At 36.9% G+C, this 20772-nt stretch overlaps 1 protein-coding gene across 4 annotated transcripts in view; it reads left to right on the plus strand.

The window, feature by feature from the left end:
* Nucleotides 1-20772, plus strand: part of LOC105841728 (uncharacterized) — a 134455-nt gene that overhangs the window by 71292 nt on the left and 42391 nt on the right. The window lies entirely within an intron of this gene.

Genomic DNA, 20772 nt, shown 5'->3' on the forward strand with positions numbered 1-20772 from the left:
GTATCATCATATCATCGCCCATCTTGAAACTCGAACTGCCATTGCGCCATTTGCAGATCAGTGCTACCAATCCGCGCGGATATAAACGCCAGTACCAAAACACCTTATCTGCCGTTGTAAAAAAAGTAAGGTAGTTTTTTTGTTTTTGTTTAGGATATAGTGGATGAGCCGTAAGTCTTTTCAGATAATACATTTACCGCTATAGTAAATAACGTAACTATAAAACTAATTTATAAAATTGCATTCCCTGAATGAACATCCGATTTATAGATTTGAAATTTTGAATTTTTCATCATTCCCACGTGAAAGTCGAGAATCGATTCATAAAAGCCCAGAAGAATAGTCGGAAACTAGGTTAAATATAAATTTACAACGATATATACTAATTTAACCAATTCTATTTCTATAGTAATATGTATTGGCTTTCACAAATCATAAAGAGTATCGTTGAAATTTAATTGTTTATTTTAGTATCGTTATATTTTTATGGCCTTTGTGAAATTTCAATTGTAATCTCGAAGTTATGTGTAATTGTATTAAGAGCCCGTTGGGCGTTTGAAATTGAAAGATTTTAACGCAATATCCGATTTACCGGAATTAATTCTGTTTTTTTATTCAATGCAAACGCGTGTATACTCTATATGTCTACTCGTTTTGTGGTAGTAACGAAAGGTAATATGATCATTGCTTAGATGGGTCATTAAGATCGTGATCTTCTTGTGATGTCTAGACTAGACAAGACAGCACTACCTAAATGCCGCCACTGATCTTGAGACACAAGATCCGAATCTCAGTTATATATGTGACGGCTCTCCCACCCTGCAAATCGGAACGCATTACTTTTTCGCGGCAGAAATAGGCGGGGTAATGGTACCTACCCGTGCCAATGCGGGATCACAAGACATCCTACCAGTAAAAATGTTGGGTGTGCAAATAAATTTTTTGTGGTTTTCTTGGGATTTGGTACTTTTCCTCTCGACATTACAAGAACGCAGGAAACGTCCCGTCAAGTGTGGGAACATTTGACAAAGGACCATTGTTTGTACTGTCGAGGTCGACTGGCACGGTGCTGTATTTCTGGTCGACAATGCGGAGAAGAAATCTAGGATTTTGTTTGACTATGTCCAGATGCTCTGCCTGTTTTCACCGCGATGCCATTACGACGTCCGGTTTATATGGCAATAAGGCTCTTATTCATGAGTTGTCGTCGAATGCTTGGAGCTTTGAAGTAGTCGTGGCCTAAAGGATAAGACGTCCGGTGCATTCGAATCTAGCGATGCAGCAGTTTTCGAATCCCGCAGGCGGGTACCAATTTTTCTAATGAAATACGTACTTGACAAATGTTCACGATTGACTTCCACGGTGAAGGAATAACATCGTGTAATAAAATCAAACCCGCCAAATTAAAAATTGGCGTAATTACTGGTAGTTGGACCTCTTGTGAGTCGGCACGGGTAGGTGCCACCACCCCGCCTGTTTCTGCCGTTAAGCAGTAATGCGTTTCGGTTTGAAAGTTGGAGCAGCCGTTGTATAGTTAATATTGCGACCTTAGAACTTATATCTCAAGGTGGGTGGCACATTTACGTTGTAGATGTCTATGGGCTCCAGTAAACACTTAACACCAGATGGGCTGTGAGCTCGTCCACCCAACTAAGCAATAAAAAAAAAAAAATGCGTGCGAAAAAAAAATAAAAAATAAAAAAAATCGCCTACCAGTCTAGAGCAGTGAAAGGATTTTGACTTCATACCTAAAGATTCAGGTCGATCGGTTCCAATAATCATTAGATATCGCGTGGATCTTCTGCCTTTTTAAGATAGCAAAAAGGGGGATATGGAAGGGATGGGTTATGCGAATCCAACGAAGAGGTACGATAATTTGAGCTACCATAAGAACTGGCTAAAATTTTACATTTTGTCAATCTATTATTTAAGAAAAGGTTTTCCGTCATTATTTTCCTTTTTAAATTTGGGTTTTTCGAGTTGCAGATAACAATTTTCACACTAAAATCGATGTTATCATTAAAAATGTTAGATACAATTTTAGTATTTCTAAGATCGGCTTCAAATTCGAAATATCCTATTTGGATTATTGGAAACATATGTATTCGATCTTATGTTTATAATGTGAAAGTATAATTAACAATAATCACACAAATCACATTTACGACTCGCTTTTATAAGTAAATAAACGAACAACTTTTTACATCGCTCCTTACATTTTAGTTACCAAGTCATTCACGATAGCTCGAATGCGAAAATCATTTCAATATTTAATATAAATAAAGATCATTTTCCTGTGAACGTAATCGTTTATCGGCTCCACTTAAAACTAGATTTTGTATAACAACAATGACTCGTACCATTTTCTCGATGCGAAGAGATTCACCGAAAGCTTGCGTCGTTCGAATATAGGCCTTTGGAACGCAGCATCAAGGTCGGTTTTATTTTAAGTACCATTAATAAAAAAAACGGTACCATAAATTCAGTTAGTTCAGCGCTAATGTGAGAAACTCCGGTCATTGATCTTCCACTTAAGCGACTTTAATAAATCACGCCACCTAAAGCAGCTGCTACTAATTAAAGCGTGCGCAGCCTAATTGGGTAGGACGCCTAGTGTGCTAAAGTCTTTCACGACTTTGGCAGTAAGGACGAAAGGATAACAAAGGTAATAAAAATGAAATCGGAGTAGGTACTACGTTATTTTTCCTACTTATTCCGGTAACCTCGAGCGGTTATACTAGATTCACCGAACTAGTAGGTGAGCTCGGGGGGCTCAAACCTGATGACGTTATTAACACTAACCCTAGCAAGAGCAGTGCCTCGCAGAATCTATCACCGGATCGGAAACGCGGTCCACTGAGAAGATCCGGCGAGAAACTCAGTGGGCTGTGCCTGTGGGTGAATTTACTCGCCGAGCCCTTCGTCGCAAGCAATGGGTTCGACAAGAACCATGACCGGTGCTTGAGGTACCTAAAAGCACCGTTAGTGGATCAGGAGAATCCGAAATGAAATATTACGTGCTTTAATGGTAGCCTGCCTGGTAGGTATCACTATCCTGCCTATATCCAACCTGAAAATTTCACGCGGTTCGTTTTTTTAAAGCGTAGTTATATTTGCAACAAAACTTCTCAATCCTCATAATTGGACGTTCATTTATGATGTAAGGTATATTGTCTGTGAGCCGTGAGATCCGACGACGTCCAGAGAAGGTAGACACCTATCTAGAGCAATAAACGTCGCTGCGTCAAAAAGTAATAATAATAACAATAATAATAATTGAGAGCTAAAAGTTAACCAGAGGCTATCCACCATATACCTATAAAGAGTGCTCCAATATTTTGGTCATATAGCAAGAAAACCACCTGACCCTCGGCGCAAACAGGCCGCTAACTACCGCACCACTGAGCCAATCTGCTTTCTATTATAAATTCTAGTTTATTTTCTTATAATTATGTAAGTAAAGAAAAGAATAATTCAGTGCCATTTTCTCTGTCTGTATGCCAACCGAATTTGATGTTGGAAACCGATTTCTTTTTAATACGCTTTTATTAGCTTCAGACTTATGTATGTTTGTAACGAAATATGAATAGAAAGGTTATTTTGAGAATATCCTGAAAAGCACCCCACGCTTTTTTACAATAAATCTTTTTTTCTTGCACTTTTATTAATACAAATTTATTAAATAAAATTTATTGTATATTTTTTAGTTGGATTTTTCTATAAAAGCGTATTTTGTTAGTTTTTTTAAGCAATTTTTTTTTCAAATAATTTCAACTTTCAACACAACGAATTTTGAATCTTGAGGCATCGGTTACTATGGTCCGATTTCACTTGTTCCCTGAGCGCTGTCATGTCTTAATAAGTCTTTTTATTTGCGTCGTATGAGATTCCGGTTCGGAGGAGTTACGGTGACCATTTCCTTGTGCTCCAACGCAGATCTCATGTCTCGGGATGGGAAGCCGCCTTTCTGTTTACAGTTAACAATTAGCGAGATTACTGTTAGGTCGTTTGACCACGTTCATAGATCAACTGAACAACGAAGGTACCGATTTATTCATAACGATAACATAGAATACACAATCAAAATAAAATTAGGGCGACGAAATTATTGACAGATTCTTACAATGGCACGACCGAGAAAGACAGTTTTAAAATGGAACACTAAATTATTTTTTTATTGCTCTTGTAGGCAGACGAGCATACAGGCCACCTGATGGTGAGTGGTTACCGTCGCCCATGGACTTTAGCAATGCCAGGGGCAGAGCCAAGCCGCTGCCTACCGCTTAATACTCTCCACAGGCCTCGTTTGAAGAAGGACATGTCATAGCGCTCGGGAAACAACGTGGAGGGGACTCATTCCATAGCCGGATGGTACGTGGCAAAAAATACCTCTGGAAACGCACTGTGGATGACCGCAGTGGCTCCAGGTAGTAGAGTATACGCAGCAAAGCAAAGCCGTTGCCTACCGCTTAGGGAATATTAAGCCGCATTCGAAAAAGGACAGTTATAATCCCCAGGGAGCACTATGAAGGTGTGAGTTCGAGACATTACGTGACACAGTACATTTTCGGAAAGGCACTGTGGATGGAACAATATTCAGTAGTAAGGCTGATTTCTGAAAAGGCAAATGGTGCGATGGTAAATGATGTTTTCTTGATTTGGGGAGACCGTTTTATGTATACGCAGAGCCGGAACGACCGGGTTAAGTTGGACTCTGGTTCCTTTGCAACTACTAACTTGAAGAAAGAAGCGCGAGGCAACGTCAACTGTACTGCTGAACCCCCCCCCCCCCCCCCGCCCCCCAACTGACAAAAATCCCCCTCATATCAGTTTTACCGCAGAATGCAATTCGCACTTCGCTAGGACCAGTTCAAAAGGTCGAACTACATCGGTCGTTAGATCCCCTTGTGTCCCTTCGATCGACCCCCTGAACGGAGTACTCTGGCCACCTTAAGGCGTCTCACCACCGCACCGAAAAGTCGGGCTCTGGGCCCTCCGCAATTTGATCTTGCTAAACAGAAACTTTACGCGCACGCCATCCATCTCGCCTTCTTCGCTGCAGTGCTGACGTCACTGGATCCAACCCTCTTTCTCATTCTTTAACCTCCAGAGGGGAGTGGTACCAGCACCTTGCCTGCTCCTGCCGCAAAGCCATCATCCGTTTCGGTCGAAAGGTTCAGGGCAGCCGCTATACTGTACAATGAATCGACAATATCATTATGTCAGTAGGTAGATTGGCTTGATTAACATTGTGGGTTCATTTCCAAATCTTCTTCCACTCCAGAAATAAATAAAATATCATTTTTTTTTCAATTTACTCGAGAGGTAAATTGCTATTTAAAATACTTTCACGATTTGATGGAGCTCTAATTATTTTCATTTCATTATTTCCGATGTAAAACAAAAATTATTCCTTGGACCGATTTTAAAACAAAACGATGTTCGAACAATGTTCTTCTCGTTTTATTGCACTGGATGCTTAGAGCCCATGGACATATGATATGAGTGCCACCGCCCAATTCGAAAACCATGTTAACAATACCACTAGTAAAGAATAAGGGTAACTCAAAAACCCAAAAGACGTATTACAAAATAATAATAAAAAACGACCCTACCAATTTACCCTTATACAGTTCAATAAATGTTCATTTTAAACGTCCTCCGTTTCCAGTTAACAATTCAATATGCAAACAATTGAATGCATCATTAAGGTCAATAACAATGGGCAATGATGCGATTCCCAGTAACGTGACAATGGTGGGCAAATGGTATGTATAGGTACGAGTGTGTATAGGTCGTGAAGTTGACACTTCAGAATTATATTTCTAGGGAAGCGACAACAGACACATTACCGTATGTATTTTGTAGACATGTATTTATTATCAAAGCATCAAATCGTGCGATAGTTCTGTTCCGTCTAACAAGATATGTCACAGGGTCAGCAGCTTAGGAAGCGACTATAAAATAGATCATTTTCCATAGAACTGATTCGGTTGACTCACGTTCCCAATTATAATTTGAGTTAGAAGAAATCCCTTGGTCTAGAGAGCTTGGCGCTTAAACAAAACGGATGAGCAAGCGTGAGGTTTCAGCCGTGGCTTGCCAACAACCGCCCGAGCAGCGGTTGTTTAGTCGTCGTGGCCTAAAGGATAAAAACGTCCGGTGCATTCGTGTTGAGCGATGCACCGGTGTTCGAATCCCAGGCGGGTACCAATTTTTCTAATGAAGTACGTACTCAACAAACGTTCACGATTGACTTCCACGGTGAAGGAATAATCGTGTAATAAAAATTAAACCCGCAAAAGTATAATTTGCGTAATTACTGGTAGGACCTCTTGTGAGTCCGTGCGATTAGGTACCACCACCCTGCGTATTTCTGCCGTGAAGCAGTAATGCGTTTCGGTTTGAAGGGCGGGGCAGCCGTTGTAACTATACTGAGACCTTAGAACTGATATCTCAAGGTGGGTGGCGCATTTACGTCGTAGATGTCTATGGGCTCCAATAACCACTTAACACCAGGTGGGCTGTGAGCTCGTCCACGCATCACCAAAATAAAGCTAACAACTCAAAGCCAACTGTCTCGTCATTGCATCGAGAACCGGATAGGAAACACGATCCTAATGCTGTCGTTAATTATCTTCAAATGTATAATTAGATACAGCTACATTTACCAGTACCAGTACCACTTTAGAAACATCTTTACCTTAATCGGGACTCACCGTATAGTCGTGCCGAGTGATATGATTATGCCCGGTTTTAAATGGTCCCACATCTTTACGAAATACAATCACAACCTACACATATTTTTTATTAATTTATTGCATAGATGGGTGGACGAACTCACGGCCCACCTGGTGTTAATTGGTTACAGGAGCCCATAGACATCTACAACGTAAATGCCGCCAACCACCTTGCGATATGAGTTCTAAGGTTTCCGTATAGTTACAACGGCTGCCCCGCCCTTCAAACCGAAACGCATTACTGCTTCACGGCAGAGATAGACAGGGTGGTGGTACCTACCCGTGCGGACTCACAAGAGGTCCTACAGGTGAGTGGCGCATTTATGTTGTAAATGTCTATGGACTCCAGTAACCACTTAACACCAGGTGGGCTGTGACCTCACCCACCCATCTAAGCAATAAAAAATAAATAAATAAAAAGGTCTGAGAATCGGTCAACATTTATATTTCACACCCCTAAATGTTAATGGTAGTCCACCCAAAAAAAATTATTTTCTTGAAATGATGTACATAGCAAAACAACGTTTGCCGGGTCAGCTATTAATATAATAAAATTCCCGTTGACTAGCTTTTGTTAGCGTCCTACATAAACGTTATCACGCTGCCCGTTGAGAATGTGCTATCATAAGGTACGAAACCTCCACAAAGCATGCATTGCCCTTTGTCTTGATGTTATCTTCAACGTGTGCAAGAACCATGAAACATGGGAAAATCTGTCTACTCACATTCCTATCCAAAACAGACTTTAATTCTTCAATTTTAAGTGATAAATTCGCTTGATGCTGTTTGACGTTTACAATGTTTATATTCTCTAGGGTTACTTGAGTGATGCGTTGAAGACATAAAGTATCGATGTATTTGAGTATTCAAGTATCGATAATATTCCTTGTATTCGTGCTTTGTAAACATGATGTATTTATTTGTTTGTATGTTTAATGTATTTGCTTTCCGTAGCCCTTGAGACATGAGGTCGACGCCTCAAGCTAATTATATAGCAGCTATGCATGACAGCTTCCTGGTCTTAGAAATTTGACGGCGAACTGGCTTACAGTGATTGTCCCTGTAACTACAATAGTACCTAATTGCTTCTATTTAAAAAAACAAAAAACACGTGTGGCACTCGGGGACTGCCGCGGTAAAGCTATTACATAACATTTTTTTTCAACTTATGCAATTATAATTAAACAATAATAATTTAATGTTAAAACAATAATAAGACCACGCCATATTTATAAACATTAACAAAAGCAAAACATTAACTGTCCCCCTCACACTCATAAGCTAGACCGCGCGAGAAAGAGGTGGGCAGACTTTTTATGATGCGCATGCAGTACGACGCGACGTCACGCCGCGCACTCATTCACAAACACTACACAAGCGCAACGTGTGAATGTATTGAACGAGCGAGCTACGTGGTAGGCGGAGTGGTGGATGTTAGGTTTTATTTTCGTTACAGAATTTCTTGATTCGGTCGCCGCGCTCAAATCCCGCGATAAAAGCTATAGCAATACCTTAAAAACGTGTCCAATTCAATTGAACTTAAATTCGTCGCATCACCTACAGATTAAAACATTGCGAAATCTGTAACAAATTTCACGGCTCGAAATTCGTAAATTTCGTTAATAATCTTGTGAAATCCAAACAAGAAACGAAATCTCGATCAGACCTTCGGCAACTTGTAAATCATAATTACATAGACGTTAGTCATTTATAGCCATCGAACGACATCGAACTAGAACTATAGACGCTTAGTGTTTCACTCAACCGAGAAAAGTTGATGACACTTTCTCCGCGAGTCCGCCCGTGTTTGACGAAGCGATTAGACAGACGTCCGCTGACATGACAATTACACTGCCACTCCGAGTTTATTATCATACATTTAGCTACTTATATAACGCACTAAATTTCTTATGTCGATCATGTTTTTTGTCTCTTTCGAACGTTTTTAAAACTGAAAGAGACAAAGCGATGTGACGATTCCCAGATTACATGTGCGTTTGTGGGTAGTTAGAAAATTTACAGAAACACAACGTTGAGACTTTTTTGGCGGGAACGCGAGGAGTGAAGTTGTGTGATTTGTTTTATTTTGTCTATTTAGTGTTTGTTCGGGTTTAAATGTGTAATAATGGTGGTTTCTTAACTGTTTAATATCTGTGAAAGTGCACAAATGTGGGAAAATGAAACAAAGCCGCTGAACGTAACTTCTCGGGATCCTCCAAAAAGTCTACTGAAAAAAATCTTAGTAAATGAATGACCTCTCATTTCATTTCATTTAATTTCATCCCAGCTGATTAATGTCTCAAATTAATCATTTTCATTTCATTTCACTCCATATTATCATTTTTCATAAAAATAAGAATATAAATTAAAATAAGACATGACTTAAAGGTCTTAGTTACCAGGTCATAAAATCCCTTAAAACACAACGTTGATAAAGACATCTTTGTTTTATTCAGAATTTCTACTTAACCGTTTATCGATATTTGTATCGACACAGCACTATTCCATTTTTAGTATTCCGTTAAGTGCACACGCATAATAATACAATATTCTCGTTATTAATTTAATATGAATGATATAATTGTAATTCACGGCAGAAAAAATTGTATAGCTCAAGAAAATAGTGTTACAATCTATATATTAATACGTGAAGCAAAAACTTTGTATCCCTTTTTACGAAAATTGCGCGGACGGAGGAGTATGAAATTTTCCACACTTATAGAGAATATAGAGAAGAAGTGCACAATGCTAATTTTTTTTTTTTAAATAATGCATAAAAGATACATTAAATCTATAAAGAAAACATTACACACACTGCATACCATGTATTTGACGCACACACGCATGCATACTATTTATTGTCAAACTTTTGTTCTTGACCTCTGTTGTCAAATTGAGAATAGATTAAATATTGTTTGTCTTTCTTAATATTTTTTATAGTGTAGTCTTGGCGAAATTTGTGATTATAGAAGTATAAAATACAATCATAATAAAGTTCAAACTTATAATTTCAATTAATTATAGTCGAATTTCGACTACTGCGGGACCTCTAGTTATAAGAATTTTATATGTATTATTGTGTAACGATCAGAACAGTTCTTTTAAAAGTCGATCATTGCAAAGATGCTGAAAAGATGATTCAGTCTTGTCACTATGATGTAATTGTACAGACAGAGAGAGCTTCCAGGTGGAAATGCACAACTGGCACACATCTACCACGATTTCTTTTTATTTATTGCTTAGATGGGTGGGCGAGCTCACAGCTCACCTGGTGTTATTACTGGAGCCCATAGACATCTACAACGTAAATGCGCCACCCACCTTCAGATATAAGTTCTAAGGTCTCAAGTATAGTTACAACGGCTGCCCCACCCTTCAAACCGAAACGCATTACTGCTTCACGGCAGAAATAGGCGGGGCGGTGGTACCTAGCCGCGCTGACTCACAAATGGTCCTACCACCAATAATTACGTAAATCACAATTTTGCGGGTTCACCACCACCAATCACCACGTGATTTGCGCGAATTTAGACTTGGACCTCATTCAACGACCTCACGTCTCAAGGTCAGCTTTGAGACATGAGGTCAAAGCCTTATTAATATTTTACAAAAGCTGTTCTACCCTTAGAACAAGAACCCAATAATGCTACATAGCAGAAATAGCCAATAAAATTAATACTTTATCAGACCAGCGTTTCTCAACCTTTTTTATACTGAGACTTATTAAAAAACACACTTCACAAATTCGCGACACGCTTACGTCATGTAGATTTTTTTATAGTTGAAATATAAGTATAGGTACATATATTCATTAATTTATACATCACTAGAGGTCCCGCAGTAGTCGAAATTCGACTATGATTAATTGGAATTGTAAGTTTGTACACTATTATGATTGTATTTTATACTTCTATATTATGTACTATATAAAAAATGTTAACAAAGACAAACAATATTTAATCTATTCTCAATTTGACCACAGACGTCAAGAACAAAAGTTTGACAATAAATAGTATGCATGCGTGTGTGCGTCAAATACATGGTATGTATTGTGTGTAATGTTTTCTTTATTGATTTATTGTATCTTTTATGCATTATTAAAAAAAAAAATTTGCATTGTGCACTTCTTCTCTATATTCTCTATAAGTGTGGAAAATTTCATACTCCTACGTCAGCGCAATTTTCGTAAAAAGGGATACAAAGTTTTTGCTTCACGTATTAATATATAGATTAATGCATTAAACGTATTTGTAAAGCTTCGATCTACGAATACTAATCAGTTGTGTATTTACTAAATACGCAACCCAGAAATGCAATTATTCGGATTGTCTTAGGATGAAAATATCGTGTTTTTTATATCGTGTGTATTATATCGTGATACAGTTGAGACGGCCATCGGCTATCGTAGTTCCAAACATCTTTCCTGAAGTGCCAATATAAACTGTACATTTTTTTTTTCTAAATATTCTTTATTCTTTACTGTACACACAGTTAATATTACAGTAATTGCCATAAGATATAAAAATGGCGAGCTTAACTCAACAATTGAGTTTTCTACCAGCTAACCGTTCTTAACGAAGGAAAACTTTACATGAGTGGGTAGAAGAATATAATCGTATCAATTTTAATATATTTCAATTTCAATATTTTTACTATATTAATTATTATCGTACTGTATTTTGTTAAAAAATTTCTTCAAAATCGAGTGAACGAACGGTTTAGGAACGCATAGCATACAAACGTGCCTCAAAGCATTTATTATTTTATTTGTATGTACGGAAGAGAGATATATATTGATTATTAAATAAAAATAATTTAAAGCTACAAAAAAGGCCTATTAAAAATAACCGACTAACCGAGTACTTTCATATAAAATACACATCAAAGCAATCGATTTTCTGCTGGTTGATTACAGCAATGGGCATGTCAATGACCACGACTTTTTTTTACCTACCTAAACTGATGGTCTAGAGAGACCATGTCAGCGTCAACAGGCTAGTAAGTGAGCTCACGTTGCTCACGGAGCTCAAACCTGACGATGTTGCTAACACGAACCCCAGCAAGAGCCGTGCTTCGCAGAATCTACCACCGGATCGGAAACGCGACCCACTGAGAAGATCCGGCGAGAAACTCAGTGGGCTGTGTCTCTGTGGGTTAATTTACTCGCCGAGCCCTTCGTCGCAAGCGACGGGTTCGACGAGAACGACGACAATCTAATCTCGTTAAAACTAATTTGAAGAAATACATATTCTTGATTAAAATAGCCCCTTTAGGGTATCGGTGGCATTCCCGTGCGGACATCGGACGAGAAATTTGCATTTTTATAGAAAAACAGTAATCGACTAATTAATATGCAAATTGAGTTTACATTATTTATGTTTTAATTGAAGGCACTAAACGGTTTTGATATTTGTTTTTGATTTTATTTTTATTTATTACACTTCAAGTATTATTTACATTGGCGGACTTAATGCCTAAAGCATTCTTCTTGCCAGTTAATTATAGGTAGTGCAGAGTAAATAATGGTAGGTGCATTGAAATATAAATTAAAAACAAAAATACATACATACTATTTTTTTTTTATTGCTTAGATGGGTGGACGAGCTCACAGCCCACCTGGTGTTAAGTGGTTACTGGAGCCCATAGACATCTATAACGTAAATGCGCCACCCACCTTGAGATAAGTTCTAAGGTCTTAGTATAGTTACAACGGCTGCCCCACTCTTCAAACCGACACACATTACTGCTTCACGGCAGAAATAGGTGGGGTGGTGGTACCTACCCGCGCGGACTCACAAGGGGTCCTACCACCAGTATATACATATATATTTAAAAACATATTATCATATCATATTTGTATTATCACATGATATTTCAAAATTGACTGCGTTTACATTAAACAGTTACTGGATTCCAAAATGTAAATCTCAGTTGTGAATACAACCCCACCTTTGAAACTAGAAAATATTGCTATTTCGCGGCAAAAATAGGCAACGTGGTAGTACTTACCTGTACCTTGTGCTGACAAGACACCTGCCAAATACGCGAATTATAATTTAAATAGTACAAAAGACTCCTCTCCGACGACTACTTTTTAATTTTATGACCAGCTTAGAACGAGACCTTTAAACCAACTCTTATTTGTTCCTTTTTCTATTCTGTTATATGAATGAAGTTGATTAATTTGAGACTTAAATCAATTAGTGTGAAACAAAAGGTATCGGGATATGATGGATGAAAAAAATCTCAATCAAATGATGGTCATTTAGTGAGATAATTTTAGTGGAAGAAAGAAGAATCCGAGAAGCTACATCCAGCAGCATTGTTTCCGTTTCCCATATTACGCACTTTTATAGATGCTAAACAGTTAATAAACCACCGTTATTACGCATTTAAACGCGAAGAAACACTAAATTAACAAAACAAAACAATTGACAACAATTTCCTTCGATAAATTGTCAACTTCTGATATGGGGATCGGCCCGTGTGTCCCCTAATCTCCTGACTTAATTTCTCCCCCTGCAACTCATTGTTGCAACCATTATCAAATTGGTTTAAACTCTAGAGACCCATCTGTGGCATTATAATATGTTAAACACAATCGTCATTAAATATACATCAATCAATCACAAGCTTTGATAAGACAAACATATAAAAAAGTATGATAAAATTAAATCTCAACTCTAATAAACATTTGACATGCAACTATTAACTAATCTCATCCGACGTTTTAAGCACGGACTTAAATGATTATGTTCTTTTAAACAAAAATTATGTGATTCAGTAGATTCGTTTTTTTTAGATCTTATTTTTTTATTTAAAAATCCGAACCTCGTATGGCTTAAAAGATATATATAGAATATATTTCAGAGTGAGTGATAATAAAAATTGGCATTTCAATTCGATACACTCCATAACATTATATTTTGATTTTTTTGGAACTATGTAGTTTTTCTTTAATTTGTCTCCTCATACCACTTTTTTTTTTAATCTGTCTCCTCATTTCACTTTTTTTTTTATCTGTCTCCTTATATAACTTTTTGGTGTTAGCGTCCGTTATGTGCACGTATTTATGCAGATGTCTATATTTAAGTATATATCGAGCGGTGAAAGGTTGTTTGGTTCAAGCGGCATTTTTGCAACTTTACAGCAGAGCCATTTAAAGTTTAAAATTAGGAAAAAATATCATATAAAAAAAACTTCTTCAGCTACATGTATGCATGTTTTTCAGCTACATATTTGAATGGACTAAACTTAATTGAAGTTCAATTAAAATCATCGAACTGTTGATGCTAATATCAAATAAAACAGACCGTTACTTATAAAGATAAATGTCACCTAATAAGCAAAATGTCACTGAAACTAAATAGCTTTTCACCCCTCGATATGTGTAGAATTGGGATCGTGACACATAACATAAAATTATTCCACGATTGCACTTTTACTTTTTTCTTCCAAAATATTCTTTATTAATAAAAAAATGATTGACACCTTTTTTACGCCTTGCCCTAACCGTCTTCACCATCTTACTTTTCTCTGTCATTCTGTCTGTCACTCTCTTCTCCCTTTCTTACCCTTTTCTCTTACTCACATCTTAACGCTCCGTTCCACACTCTATTCATACGTTCCGTTCTTACCTATCCTACATATGTAGGTATATCAAATATACGGATATGTCTCACAAAGATACAAACAAAATTCCTTTCTCTCAATTTCTGATACATAGACCTTATAATACTGACGTAATATTTTTAATGGAAATTTTAACAAAGAAATCACACGGAATGAACGTTCTTTATATTTCCGACGCAAATCACTTTTACCGCATACTGTCTCCCAACCTTCAATGCCCACAAAGAGGCCGCTAAAACCGCTTCATCATCAACTAATACTAGATCCGAAAGCCGAATACATATCTTATATTGAATGGGAAGCACAAGTCATTGCTTTCTAAAAAAAACTTCATTATAATTACTCGCACATTGCCTTACACTTTCGTTGGATACGTGTGCCTTTTAAATGTCATTTTGACGTCTGTAAAATTCGTGTGTTTGACAGGCAGCTATGCTTCATATACGTTTGCCTAAAATATAAATTATTAATGCAATTTTTTGATTCATAATTTAAACAGTAAATAAATAAAGTGCAAACATCTTAATTGTTCAAATTTATTCTATATTATTTGATTTTTTTTGTAAAGGTCTTACTTACTAAAAGTCTAGTAGACATGAGTTTTAAGTCTAGTCATCTGTCGCCCTACCCTTCAAACCGAAACGCATCATTGCTTAGCGGCAGAAATAGACAGGGTGGTGGTGCCTATCCGTGCACTCACAAGACGTCCTACCACCAGAAATGTATGGTGTAATTTGGACGCCAAGTTTTGTGTTGGAGGTAAGGCATGATGTGCGCCCGCACTGGTAGGTACCACTAACCTGCCTATTTCTGCCGTTAAGCTGTGATGCGTTTCGGTTTGAAGGGTAGGAAAGCAGTTTTACTGTAAAAACTGAGACCTTAGAACTTATATCGTAATAAATAAATAAAAACAGAATACCTTTTAAGTTGTGATAAGCCATACTGTATCCAATACTAGGTCCATACTACCTATTATTAACGAGAAGATGTCGTATACTCAAGTTTAAATGGTGGATGCTGTTAGCTCAGTGCCACTGAAGTTGGTGTTTCGTGACTCAGAGTAGGCGTCATAGGTTTGATATTTATGGACCGTCACTTAACTAATCATTTCACTTAAATAAATGGACTATTGCAGATTAATTAAACTCAAACACAACTGACACTGTGTAACCGGTCTCATAGATGTCATTAATGTGTCGTCTAAATACATTTTTTTATCGTCGACAGATGTATCAGACGTAATGCAAGCCGCGAATTCCTTCACACGAGCCTTCGCAATCGTCCTCTTATCGGCACTTTATCGATATGCTGTATGCAGCTGGCGTCCAAAGCCATTTTAAATCTCTATATATAAAAATGAATTGCTGTTCGTTAGTCTCGCTAAAACTCGAGAACGGCTGGACCGATTTTGGTCTTGAATTATTTGTGGAAGTCCAGGGAAGGTTCAAAAGGTGAGAAAATATAAAAAGCTCGGAATTATATAAAAACAAACAATTTTGTTTTTCCTTTGATGTGTCCCCTTGATGTGTCTTTTATTTATCGATTGAGGCACTACGAAGTCTGCCGGGTCAGCTAGTGTATAATAATTACAAAAGTAATTTTAAGTGGTTGCAATAATCATGTCATTTCTTAAATACTATCGCACCAACGGTCACTTCATCAAAGCTCACTTCCGCAGTTTGAAACTGTTAAGAAAACACTATAGTTAAATTAGCAGGTTAATCACAAGTACTGTCAGTAAGTGCACGAGGAATCGTTTGGTGGGTAAGGCCCTAAAAGCAACCTTGGGCCCGCGGTCTGGTTCTAACACCTGACTGTCAAATCTCACATACCTTGCATGCTTGCCGGGTGTGGACATCTCATATGAGGTTTGCCCCCCTCATAGAAGAAAAATGATATGGAGTACTTCAGAATGAATAAACAATAAAAGTCTTAATTTTGATTTCTGTGATATAATAAGAAAATAACATTTAAAGCCCTTAATCTCTTTTAAAATTAATATTAAAAATTAAACAATATTATTAAGCTATACAAAACTCAACTCTCTTTACTCAATGACAGTGAAGAAAGATCCTTATTAAAAACCAAAGAGTTTTAAATGATAAAAGTTTTTCTTTACATGCATATTAACCATATCAATTTTTCAACTACCCGCTTTGAATACGAATTATTTTAGCAGAGCCTAATTGAACTTACTCTAACTTGTTTCCACAAGCAAAGACAAAATATGTATTTAAATTGCCTCTGTGCTAGATAAGGCTAGTTCCTAAGCTAGTTTAGACGATAAAGATAATAGAAATACTGGAATATAAAAACGACCAAGTCCTTATAATCCTGTTTCCAGCTTCTTGTCGGAACTAGTTCATATCAGATCATTTCTATGGTTATTTCAACTTTAAAATTTTGATGGGTCATGTTTTATCTTATCATTCACGGTAACGAGCTGAACGTGAAATTTTAGGAGGGGATAACAGATTTTAAAGTTATCTATATATATAAAAATGAATTGCTGTTCGTTAGTCTCGCTAAAACTCTAGAACGGCTGGACCGATTTGACTAATTTTGGTCTTGAATTACTTGTGGAAGTTCAGAGAAGGTTTAAAAGGTAGATCTTTATGAAAATGTTCGAATTAAATAAAAATAACAATTTTGTTTTTCCTTTGATGTGTCCCCCGTCGAACGGATTCCTTTTGTTTGTTTTAAGTTTATTTTATACAAAACTGTAGGTCTTTTATTTATCGATTCAGGCACTACAAAGTTTGCCGGGTCAGCTAGTAATTCGTAAATTTGTGAGTATCCTAAAATAATAAGCTCACCATGACCGAAGCGTCTCTATAGTAAGCACTTAAAAAAATGCATTAACAATAAGTTATATTTCAAGATATCCAAAACATGGTCTAATTTAGTTCAAATGCATTGCAAATAGTAACTTTTAAGTAAATATTATATCGTCTTTTCGCATTAAAAGTGTATAATTTCCTAAATTATCGAAATTGAGTTAATACACGGAATCATTTGGTATCACCAGTATATTTCTCATAAATACTGTCAAAAGTGCGTAGTTTAGTTTTTTTTTAGTGTACCTATGTTTTGACTATTAACAAAATTAATACATCATTTTATTTTACTTTAATAGACAGATTTTGTAATTGGTAAAAAATTAAAAATAAATGTTGCAAAGATTATTAATATTAAAAATATCACATGCTAAACGCTCTCCTGTAAAATGAGTAAATTTTGAGATTATACAGTTTTAATACGAGAAGACGATAATTATGTTGAATGACGTAACCAACGACGTTAGGGTTTTAAAAATAAATAATAATTTAAAAAAACGAATAAAATACGCTTTTATAGAATTTTTTTTTTCTATTTTTTAGTTGGATGTTCTATAAAAGCGTATTTTGTTAGTATTTTTAAACTATTCTTTATTTTTCATTTTTTAGTTCAATTTCAATTGTTTTGAATTTTTTTTTAATTTTTTTTTAAATATTGAATTGTCATCGTTTCTTAATAAGTTCATCAAATTTCGAGTTAATCCGACGTTTTGAAGGGGGTCAAAACCGTGTTCAAAGATTCCGTTACAAACATACTTAAGTACGTCTGAAGCTAATAAAAACGTATTAATATATTTTGGCCCGCAGTCTGCTTCCAACATCTCCAAATTGTCAAGACTCAGATACCCCGCTTGCTTCTTAGGAACAGACACCTCATATGAGATTCAGCATCCTACCCGAAGAAAAACCCAAAAAAATGCAACCACTGAAACACACTTACGTCTTAACATTACAAAAGGCACGGTCTCATCTCGTGACATGAATAGGCAGGAATGTGGTATCAACATTAATAGGAACAAAGGTTGCAAGGTTATTACCGTAAACTCAAACATAAAATACAAATTTCATTTTCTTAACTGAACTCAGATTCAACAGTTGCTGCCCGTAGGTAATTTAGATTAAATCTTAGTGGCCGTCAACTAGCCACTGCTATTGTTCCTGTGTGTGTGGTCATCAACAAAAGTAATCTAACTGCGAATTCTGTATTTTGTTTGTCGATATACTTTCACGCCAGCCTTTTTTTTCCTTTTTATTCGCTGGTAACCTAAGGGGCTCTTTAACGTCCTCTACGTCCAGATGGGTAGGTAAACTCACGGGCTCAACCTGAGAGAATTTGCTAACACTAGCTCCAGCAAGAGCTGGATCGGAATCGCGACCCACCGAAAAGATCCGGCGAGAAACTAAATGGGTTAACTAAGTAACCACTAGGCGTATTTGTAAGCAGCACGCGATTATATGATAGAATAGTCGGATTCTTGGCCATATATTTTTGCTTGCACTGGGAAACGAACTTAGTAGTCACCCGCCCATTTGTTTGTTATTCACTCGTGAATACTTTTCACGGCTATAAATGACTATCAGGAACATGACTATTCCTCTATTATCTATAAATCTAGACTAACCAAAGACTATGGTCCATTCACAAGTTACAAAGTCACCATTATTCTGTCTGTTCCACACAAGCTATACGCTATGTATGAGGATGTACATATTTATATATTACAGTTATGTGGTATCTACTAGTATAATTATTCCACTAGATAGATATACGACATTCACGATCTACTGGTGTTAAGTTGCTGAGAAGGAGGTTGAAGTTTTCATTTCCATCGTACGATGATGAAACCAATGAGCCGGATTTTCTCAGTGACAATGCTAATCCGGTGGTAGATTCTGCGGAGCACTGCTCTTGCTAGGGCCAGTGCTTGCAAACTCTCTCAATTTGAACCCCCTTAAGCTCACCCATTAACCATACCAAAGCTGGAATAGCCCCTTAGACTGCCAGCGAAATCATGGTTTATGTTGTCACATTGTGACTAGTTATTCGGTAGTTTGTTTTACAGCTGTGCTAGCAAAATAATTTCCTTTCCCATAGTTTATCTGGCCAGTATAAGGAAATACCGAAAAGTAAGTACCAACATTTCAGAACACAAAAAAGTCCGCTGAGCTGATTGGCATTTTTTCTCAACAACGCTGCACTGCTTAAAACCAAACCGCGGAGCGTTTAATAATAAGCATTCAATTCGTATATTTGATTATTTTTAAGCTGTATATAATTGTGAATTAAAAATAAGAGTCTCCCGTGTAACCGTAGTCCAAGAGACCGGTCCATGGAATACCAGACAAGACGTACAGTTTCCGTCTTAAAGACGCTGTCCTATTAAATACTAGCGACATTCTTTAGTTAACTATCTGCCTTTAGATTTAGATCTTTTCTTACCGCACGCCATTAGTGTTGAATTTGTAGACAAGTTATAAAGGAAGTTGTGTCTCCCAGAGTCACTAGTAGAATCCGTATACCTATACAGTTTGTTAGTGTTCTTGTATTCTTGCTTATTCGCCTTCCTGGCCAAGTGAGCTCACGGTTTGATGCATGTTCGCTGCGCTTTATTATATGACGGTGCTTTTGACCAGTACATCATACGGTTATATATGACTAGCTGTACCCGTCCGCTGGGCTATTAAAATTAACATTATTATTTCTCACCCCCACAAAGATTCTCATCATTAACGCCCCCGCAACTGGTGTAGGGAGTTCAACACTCATATAAATATTAGCCTATCCATTAAGTACATGTATTTTCTACATGGATACCAAGTGTCAAGTCAATCGGATGCATGGTTCAGTAGTTATAACGGAACATCCATAAAAACCACTGTAGATTTATATATTAGTATAGATATAGAAGTATATGAGAAACAATCCTTAATAGTCCGCTAATAGTTATGTCAAATACGCCGCAACGTGATCTTTGTTAAGTAACAAATTCTCGTTCACTATAAATATGTTTATGTAGTTTGTAAAATGTGAAATCAATTTGAACCTGATAAACCAAATCAACTATAATATTTATTTTTATTGCTTAGATGAGTAGACGAGCTCACAGCCCAGCTTATGTACAGCGTAAATGCGCCACCCACCGTGCGATATAAGTTCTAAGGTCTCAGTATAATTACAGCCGCTGCCTCACCCTTCAAACCGAAACGCGTTACTGCTTCACGGCAGAAATATGGTGACCTACCTGCGCGGACTCAGAAGAAGTCCTACCACCAGTACTAATTTACTTTTCCTAATATGTTTGACGTCTACATCTGCATTAAAGTTTGGCATTAGACATACCTTAGATAACATATTAGGTGTGTATGCTTAAAGTAGAAGTCTGGCTCACAATAGATTGCTCTTCTGAAAATTGGTTTGAGGTAGAAATAGATAAAATTATCTTACCACCGGATTCACAACACGCTCTACCGTCAGTAGAGTCAAAAACAATTTGGATGTAGAAAGAATTTGAACAATTTGTTTAGGAATATCTTTTTTTTTCTATTTGAGGTCGGTTTTTTGT

This window comes from Bombyx mori, chromosome 17 (genome assembly GCF_030269925.1).
Source record: "Bombyx mori chromosome 17, ASM3026992v2".
Taxonomy (NCBI): Eukaryota; Metazoa; Arthropoda; class Insecta; order Lepidoptera; family Bombycidae; genus Bombyx; species Bombyx mori.